We start from the raw sequence: 9,845 nt of genomic DNA, 5'->3' as shown, positions 1-9,845 counted from the left end.
TATATATATATATATATATATATATATCACTACGTGTTAGATACTCTGTGTATGTTAACATAGATCAACAGCCAGCAAGCCAAACTCAATTTCATGAGCCATGAAGCCGAGCGTCTTCCTCCTTTGTTACGTTTTCTTGACACTTACAACTTTGAGCAGTGGTGTGGAAAAGCTCAATGAAAGGTGAGTGAAACTATAAGAAACAGAAAAATAAAATATGCATCAGCTCTAAATGCACAGAATAAACTTCTAGTGTCAGAATAGAATTAACCTTAGCTGCAGTTAAGAAACAGTCACGTAGCAACCGTTGTTATGTAAATAAAAACTATCAGGATATGGCATTTCTAGAATAAACACATTTGGAAAACAATCTGAAAATAAACTAACAAAACATATAACACCAAACAGAACACAGATTGAACTTACAGCCATTGTTTTCGGAGGTGTAAGAAAAGATTGACGACACAGGAGGTGAAGTTTATACATTAACAGTCAGGCTTTCTCTTTGCGAACAGGTATTCCAAACTGCAACTGCCTCTGCTACCCACAATGCACTTCTATCTCAAAATTCTCCTTCAAAATAAAATACCGATAAATTAACATTATAGAACTTTTTAAAACTAATTATTAAGATATTCCCAACTTCCAGCCTGAGAAAGGTGGAGTGGTCCCACACACACACACACCTACTAAGGCGTGCTACTCTGTGTTACTGACATCGTGGAAATTCCTACACACGTCTACATCCCAGAATAGCACCTGACCCAAACTCTTGCCCGAGTTGTTCTTGAAATCTGCCTTTGAAATACAATCATGAAGCACTTTTATCCCCAGGGCTCCTGAATGACACAAGCCAAGAACTTTTGGGTTCTGGATCTCAATAAAAGGTCAGAGGAGGACGTGCTGGTCTCAGCGTCCTGGCGGCGTTCAGTTTGTCACCTAATGCTGAGATCGACTCAAAACCTTCCGCGATCAACATATTGGACCGCTGCTCTTGCTTTGATAAACAATATGAAATGGGAAAAAAAGTTATTTACTAACTGATTAAGTCGTGTTTTAGACTGTTCTTGAAAAACTAATCAGTCACGGCTGATTAGTGGCTGCACAGTGAACCCATTGATTTTTTTTTTACAGCAGATAGCTGCTCCCCTCTCTGGCAGGTACTGCGTCCCCCCGCTAAATCTTTTAGGGGTACGCAGTACCCTACCCCTTTACTTTTACCCCTGGGAATAACTCAAACATAACAACCTGCTCCTTAGTCCCATCTTTTCGGGGTACTACTGCCTCTAGTGGCATGGTGGTGGTAACACAACTAACATAAATAGATTACTAAATCAGAATACCCCAAAGTCTAAGGGAAACTAATTAAATGACCTAAACAAAACCTGAAAGTGGGTCCAGTTTCACTCGATGGCCAACTTGTTGGAACTGTGGCAAATTTTAAATATCTTGGATCGTTCCTGGACAGTCAGCTCAACTTTGCTGAAAACACTGACTATATTTTTCAGAAATGTTCCTAGAGACTCTATCTTTTAAGAAGACTTAGTGATCTTGGGGTTAGTCAATTAGAACTTGTGTACAAGACAATTGTTGGAGAGTATTTTAACTTTTCATCTCCTCCACGAAATACTGTGAAGAGGCATCCAGTGTCTCTGACCACAGACAGACCGAGCCCCCTCCCGTGTGTGATCTGCTGCCTCTATACCTTTTCTTACCCCAAGTTACTGACCAACAAATCTGCATCAACATTTGTTCTATCAGGCTGTTAGTGTTTATCAGAGACATAGTTTGCTAGAGAGGCTAACCACTGGTGCCATGTGGTGTTAAGCTTGGACATGGTCCGCATAGCGGTTAAGGATGCACTGTGTATTCCAGTCTTGGCTCCATGACTTTGTTGGTAAAACAGAGAAAGTTTGACCCAATCGGGGCCCCATATTGCTGTTTTTACTTGACATTTTGCCATTAGATTAGTTTGATCTGTTAATGATAAAAATCGGACCAGACTGAGAAATACAGGTTGAAGTTTTTAGACGTCACTCGTGTTCCTTTTTAAAAAAATTTCTTAGGATTTTTCTAAAAGTCCAATTCCAAATGAGCGTTATTTTGTTTTGGAACGATGTGACGTGAGTGCAGCATTGTCCCAGAGCAGTGTGCAGCCAATGATATGATTGACTCAATGATGCTTGCATGCAGCGCTGCCTGATTGTGTTTGAATACTTTGCGCTCATCTTTGTCTTTACTCTGTGTGCAGCTCAAGTGTCCGTCTGTAATTTGTCTGCTGCTGTCTGAGTCGTCTGGCATCTTTAAAAGCTCAGGCTGACAAGTAAATAGCTGAAAATTGCCTCCGAAGAGATTTGTTTTGGCTTTTTGTTTTGACTTGTGAAGAAATTACATTCCTTTTAGAAAATGGCAGGAAGATGGCTTTGGGAGGAGTCGATGTTTAAAGTCAGGACATTTCACTGTCTTCATTGTGATGCTGATCGCTGCCCTCCCTCAGGACATGAACGTGGAGATCTGATGATGATCATCATCATCATGTTTGGGAACAGTATTAGCAGCTGACAAAGATTAAAACTTCATCATCTCACCAGAAGAAAAGCAGATGTTGATGTAGAAAAGAAGTCATTTTAATATCTCTGTGATCTTAATTTACTTGTTTCCATATTATATATATGTTTAATTTTGAATAACCATTTACAAGAGCAAGAGATGTTAATTTTATTCACAGTTAAATATAGCAAATATATAAGTGCTTTGCTAGACCTGAGAGATATTTTTTGGTACAAATATTGAAATAATTCCTGTCAGAGGATTGTTTGTGTCCTTTTTCTGCCCTCTGTTTCAATATTCTATCTGCCCACCAGCTGTTTACAATCTGTTATACACGACTAAACCCAGAATTTCCACTCTGTACATAAGTAAATGATTCATGAGGGTTTTATGCTCATCTTGTCACTTTTAGCTATTTTCACATCTCTGTACATGTGAATGTGTGTGTAAGCATCCCGTGTCTTTGAGAAAATATTCTTACTCCTTAAATTTTTTCCACTTTTTTTGTCATATTAAAAACACACACTCCAAAGTATTTTGCTGAGGTTGTGTGATAAGATAACAAACTGAGTGGCTCTCCCTGTCATGGCAGTCTGGTTATTCAGTACTCGATTTGCCACGTCACTCCAGAACTCTCTTAAGAATGCATTAAATCATAGGATCGGTTTGCTGACCGTTTTTTACACGTTATAGTTGCTGAAAAAATGTGGAAGTACTAGCCTATCTAAGCTGCACAAAGTAAGTACCCTAAGTATATTTGAATGTTTACCTAAATATTCTTTGGGTATAAAATTAAAATGCCTTTTTTTAAAACATTCTTTTTCTCTAGTTTTGTTGCATAATTGTGGTCTTCTTGTGCAGTATTTTGATTTGTTGTTTGGTTATTTTTCATTCTAGCCAGTGCAACATTTCCCTACAAGTAATCTGACTGGATTAAAAAGAATAGTCTGTGATTGTCTGCTGGTCTGGTTCATTTATGTATAACTAAAGTGACCAGTGATTACACAGCAGGCTGAGTAAGAGTCATCAGTGTTGAGCACTATCCCTTAAAAGCTTCATATGTTCCTCCACGCTCATCCTTAACAATGTGTTCATGCTTCAGTGTGTTTTTTTGTTCTACACAATGATTCTTATGTACACATATAATATTTAAATATAAATCAAGCTCAGAGGCTGAAAACTGGGCAAAAGAACAGATGATCATTTTACTTCAAGGAGAAACTTTGGGTTTTTTGAAATGCCTCACAATATTTTTTTTCCCTAAATAGCATTACTTTTCTTTTTTTAAGTAAACTTTTCAGCTTATAAGTATGTCTATCAAATGAAGTACGGGCAATTCTTATGAACTCGCTTGATCCATAACAGCTTTGATCATTCCTCTGTCTGCAGAGAAATGATCTGCAGACAGATCATTTCTGTCGCAGGTCTGAACACTGTGACTGTTCAGACTTCACCTGCCAAAATAAAGAAATACAAACACTTTGCATGCAAAGTATCCCACCCTCTCAACAGCATTTTGTATTTTGTCACGATGAGATCTCACCGTGAGGGGGGAATCGGAGGCAGCTCTCTCCTTTCATCTTTCTGCAACCCACCGAATCAAATTAGTAGTCGACAGATCTGCAGTTAGCATAACGGTGACCTTTCAACACCAAATCAATGAAATGCAATCGCAGTTTGACTTCACAGCTCCCCAGTATTCTGTTATACTGGTGTATTCACACAATGGTCACATGAAGACAACAAAATGAATTTGATAAAAGGAGTTGAGAATATTATGCACAATAAAAATCATATTGTCATTTGCTGTTTAAACATTCAAAAGTATTCTCTCTTTACAGCACCTTGTTAAAGGAGGAGGTGGGGAGGACTTGGAAGTAGACATGGCCCAGTTCATGAAAGCCTAACTTCAAGCAACACTCTCCATGCAAAGATGGATCCCGTCCCACTGTGAGAGACAGACTGAGCAGAAATCAAAGGAGAAAAAAAACAAAGAAGCTGACAACCTGGTGAATCTTAACAGGATTTGAGTCAGCAGCCTTTTCCAAATTCCTCAGTGTTGAAGTTCCAAGGACGTGAAGAGGAAGGACGCTTGTTAACCTGCAGCAAGCACATGCTGTGTGTGGGGGGGCAGAATATTTAGCAGTAGGGAGGGAACTGGGCTGTCTGCCTCTCCAGGTTCTTTTTACAGAAGTTCAAAGAAAAACTAATTTTCTCTGTTCTTTATTAGCTTCAAGAACAGCAAGAAACAGGAGAAGGTCAAAAGAGTAAGAGACCCATAAAATCAACAGCAATATTCTGTAAAATCACAACATAACAGGTGAGTAATTCCATCACTTCTGACCCCGTCAGCCATGAAGAAATGTATCAGATGGAAAGAGGAAGAGAAGACCTCACTGTTGTTCTGATTCAGTGATTCAGGCTGCTGTAGGAAGAAATTTGGATTAAAGCGAAATTCAAAATGCTTTTGGTCTCTTTCTGCCGACTTCCTGCATTTCAATTTACGAAATCCCTGAAGGAATGGCTTAACAAAATAAATACAACAGATGAAAAAATAGGAATTCACAATGGTTGATCAGAATGCAACACAATGCTAACGCTTGTGTACTGGATGTCAGAAGGACAGGTTTTACCAGGTGAACTGCTACAAGGCTGATAAAATGTTTTAAAGAGGAAATTACTGAATTTTCCAGGAAGTTCTCCATGTTTATGATCCCATTTTCTCCTGTGGATTGTAATTCCCTACTTTCCAAATGCTGAGATTACTCCACACTTCAGCTAGCCTATATCAGTGTAGTTCCATCTGCCTGTTTGTGAATACATTTTGTGTATATCATACAAAAACTGGATGAACCTGTTTCCTAGCAACCGCTTTAATAGCTGTGAAACTACCACTGCCTGTTTAGCGTGCAATTCTTTTAAAGACGTCTCTTTAAAGTGCTTGAAGAAACATGAAAACAGATCTGTGCTCCGTCAGTCTAACACGCATCCCTCGGAGGTGAGAAAGAGAGGCTGCTCAGCAAACATTTACTTTGTGTGTTTTCTGTGAGCTATGCTCAAATCCAGCAGAGTGGATAAATGGAGGGGAGGAGAGTTGGGAGGAAAATGGGCCAGCTTAAACCAAAACCCGAGAAACTAACATTTAACCAGCACAGTTTCCCTTGAACACACTGATCAGATAATAGATTTTTATCTCTTGCATTTATCACAGCAATTTGACTGTGTAACAAAGAAAAACTTCTGAAAGACGCAATCAGAGAACAAAGTGAAACAGGCTCTTAATGATGATTTTTAATTTTCCACAATGTGAGCATTTTCCTTTCATCTTGTGGACTCTTTCTTCCAGCTAAGTGGTGGGGAAGGACATTCCAAGTAACAATATAAGGTCATCCCAAAGTCATTCTCACATCCAGGATCCTGGAATTCCATTGTGAAGTCAGGACTTTCAAAATAACAACCTTTCTGTTCACTCATTTTAAATCATTTATGTCAACAAAATAGCATCAAGTTCAAAATGCAGCAACTTCCCATGAGGATAAAACGATCTTCATGCATGTAGTTTTTGCCTTATTTTAAGTTCCAGTCAACAAAAAGCACATGACTATATTGGTTGATTTTTGTTTGTTAATAAATTTTTATTGCTTCCTATGAGTCTTGTCACAACTTATAATTTGCCATTTAATGTTCTGCTTGTTTTATAGCATTTTTTAAATTTCCTTTATGTTTTGATTAAATTAAAATATTCCTGTTGTATACAAATCTCCCATTAGTTTGCTTTCAGTGGCCTCTTGTGGCTGGTGATGGTAGATGTATTAACCTGACAACCACAGCCAGGATAGGCTCAGGAGCTACATGTCATAACCAAACATTGTTGGTGGCACAGTCTCTGTTTCTGTAACAGAGACTGAATAAATTAGATGAAGTTTGTGTTGCACTTCCGCATAATGGCCTTGACGACGATCATGGCAACAAAGCAGATGATTGATCTTAAAGCGGTTCTACAGATCCAGAATCCGAAGTGTGAGTGATGTAAAAAGTTGTGACCATGACAAGCTTAGATTCCTTTTCTATTCCACCTGCATCATCCAGAGTTCAAATACTTTGTCAACAATCACCATGTGCATGCACACATAGACATGCTCATGTGGTTCCACTTGTGTGTGTGTTTTTGGAGGATAGTCAGTAGCAGGTCTTGCTGTTTCCTGCTACATTAAAACTCCTGCTTAGGATCACAAATCAATCCAATCATGCATATTGACTCCAAATCAACTGCATGCATTCCAAATTGACCGTAGTTATCAACCAATGCAGTCAAGTTTAATTTATTATTCAAAAAGGTTTTTGAAGAAACCTATTAAATTGCATCTGGTTACTGACTTGCAACATTCGCTCCTCCTGGATGTGAGCTCTACTGTCTGGAGAATCGCAGACATGTTGCTGACTTTGCAGCTGACATAATGGACCAGGGATTAAAAGTTTAACACAGTCAACAACTGAGATCAGTGGAGATTAGGGTTAGAACAGTAGATTATAATGGTTAAATGGGTTACAGAAAGATAAAAAAAAAAGAGATTATCAAAATCTTGGGCTGCACAGTGGCACAGTTGGTAGAGCTGTTGCCTTGCTTGGGTTCGATTCCCGGCCCCGGTCTTTCTGCATGGAGTTTGCATGTTCTCCCTGTGCATGCGTGGGTTTTCTCTGGGTACTCTGGTTTCCTCCCATAGTCCAAAAACATGTCTGTCAGGTTAACTGTCCTCTACAAATTGTCCCTAGGGGTGAGTGTGTGTGTGTGTGTGTGTGTGTGTGTGTGTGTGTGTGTGTGTGTGTGCGTGCGTGCGTGCGTGTGCGTGTGTGTGTGTGTGTGTGTGTGCATGGTTGTTTGTCCTGTGTGTCTCTGTGTTGCCCTGCGACAGACTGGTGACCTGTCCAGGGTGACCCCGCCTCTCGCCCGGAACGTTAGCTGGAGATAGGCACCAGCAACCCTCCTGACCCCACAAAGGGACAAGGGTGTAAGAAAAAGGACGGATGGTTGGATATCAAAATCTTACAAAAAATCACAGTGAGTCAGAGCTGAACAAAAACAAAGGAACCCTGGAGCAAGGAGGTAACAGAGAGATATCTGGGAAGAACCAGTGAGGAGTAAGGAGCAGAGAACTGGGAGAGTGGCTGATTAGCTAACAGGTTGCAGGTGTGAGGGTAGAGAGCAGAAGGCAGACTGGAGAGAGAGAGAGAGAGAGAGAGAGAGAGAGGGGGCACAGGGGGCGAGGGAGAGAACACTGGGGCCTGGGAAATTAATTTAATATTAAACAATAGCTAGACATAAGGATCATAGTTAAATTAGAGTAACAGAGAATAACCAGACACAAGAAACTATTAAACATAATAAACTAGAAACAATAAGAAAGGACTGAACTAAAGTAAAACAGAAACAAGAAAAAAAGATCATCTTTGATCATGGGGACCTGCTGATTGAACCCCAGTGTCTCATCTGACAGGTGGAGACAAACAGCCCACAGCTACAGAGGAGAGGCACAGCCACCTCTTTAATTAGGCATCTGTCACAGGTGACCTCTGTTATATATCAACAGTTTAGATGCTGCAGTTACATTCCTGACAGGATCCTGTTGACTTTCAAATAAAGTCCACTGTGTCGTAAGAGAAATGTGTGGACTGAAATTCAATAGAGCTAAATTGACTGTGGTGCAAAACAGTAATGCTCAAAAATATATTAATATATACTGCTCAAAAAATAAAGGGAACATTTGACTTTAATTTTGTGTGTGGCTCCAAATCCAGGCCTCCATTGGTTAATACATTTGATTTCCATTGATGATTTTTGTGTGATTTTGTTGTCAGCACATTCAACTTTGTACAGAACAAAGTATTCAATGAGAATATTTCATTCATTCAGATCTAGGATGTGTTATTTGAGTGTTCCCTTTATTTTTTTTGAGCAGTGTAGAAATGATCCAATCAGGGTGTGAACACCCTCTTCTGATGGAAATTTGCACATTTACTCTCCAACATCTACAGGCTCACCCCAAAAGAGACACACCTCTTCAGACACTTTCCTTGTGCCAGGTTTCAGCTAGAAAGTAGGACCAACTCAGGGTTTGCTCAGACAATGCCGCTACCATGCAGGGTTGGTTCATGGAGTAAGTTTCAGTAGTAAGCTGGCTCAGGATGACTTCTATATGTTTTTCTGAAAACCAAAAACCCAGGATATGCTCATAGTCACCCCAGAACTTAGTCAGGATTTTCACTTATCCTGCTTCCTGAAACGAGGCCCTGATGTGGAGCTCACTGGAGACTTTATCCTGCATACACTAGAAGTGGTTCATGTTCATCAGTCAGTTTAAAAATGAAATAAATCTGGTTGGTGATGTTCCTGACTTTTTTGCACTCTTACAAATTAGCAACAAAATATTGTGGTGTTTTTAAAGCAGTCTGAAATATGAGCAACATGAGTTAGAATCCAAAGTGACCTCGGCTGTCTCCTCTTGTGGTTAATGTGATCCCCAACATTGATCTGGACTCTGCAGTACAGAAGGACCTTCTGTGTGTCACATATCAGGAGCTTTGTTAGCCCTGCCTGAAATAGTTTAGCAGCTGACCAGATGCCAAGAAATAAGCATCTGGATTGCATGACCTCTGTCAGCTGATTGTATAAGCAAACTGAGTCAATGCTGAAACCGAATATACATTTGTTCTGTGATTCATATACGTAGACACCCACTGACAGCACAGGGAGAGGCACACAGTCACAAAATACTGAAGAAACCCGAGTACACCCGCTACCTGCTGCTTCGGCATGACTTTTTTATATTTTATTTTTTATGAATCATGTCTTATTTAAAACTAAAGACTGATGTGCAATAATTTGATATGAAAATTATAATTATGGGACTTCTGTATTGTCATGCATGTTGGTGTATCATAAGCATGTGCTACTTTGATCCAAACTTGAAGAAATGACAAAAACGCTTGTCAATCTATTGAAGGATGTATGTTATTCTTGATGTGAACCCATTTGGTATAAAGTGTGTTTTTGTGATAAAGGGTGTAGAATCCATAGCATTTAACTGCATTAGGGAAGAGTATGTTACTGTGAACACTGTGTCACTGTGTTGTTTTAGATATTTCATATATAAGTATAAACAATCTCCATGGGGATAAAAATCTAATTACTCAGAAAGTAGGTTAGGCTTGTCTTAGTTGGAGCCTCTCTAGTCATACTGCATAGTGAGGTGAGCAGATCTTCATCAGCGCAGACTGAGGGTCCACACAGATTAAGG

The 9,845-nt window shown here is 39.5% G+C and overlaps 1 long non-coding RNA gene across 1 annotated transcript; it reads right to left on the bottom strand.

The window, feature by feature from the left end:
* Nucleotides 1-85: 85 nt before the first annotated feature.
* On the bottom strand, nt 86-594 carry LOC106947020 (uncharacterized). Its single transcript, XR_001424894.1, has 2 exons — nt 427-594; nt 86-193 (listed from the first exon to the last, which is right to left on the bottom strand). It is a non-coding gene; the product is annotated as an uncharacterized LOC106947020 (long non-coding RNA).
* Nucleotides 595-9,845: the final 9,251 nt, after the last annotated feature.

The sequence above is a fragment of the Poecilia latipinna genome, unplaced genomic scaffold (genome assembly GCF_001443285.1).
Source record: "Poecilia latipinna isolate Pla-1442-1.1 unplaced genomic scaffold, P_latipinna-1.0 Scaffold218, whole genome shotgun sequence".
In the NCBI taxonomy this organism is placed as follows: Eukaryota; Metazoa; Chordata; class Actinopteri; order Cyprinodontiformes; family Poeciliidae; genus Poecilia; species Poecilia latipinna.
This window is presented reverse-complemented; position numbering and strand designations above follow the sequence as displayed.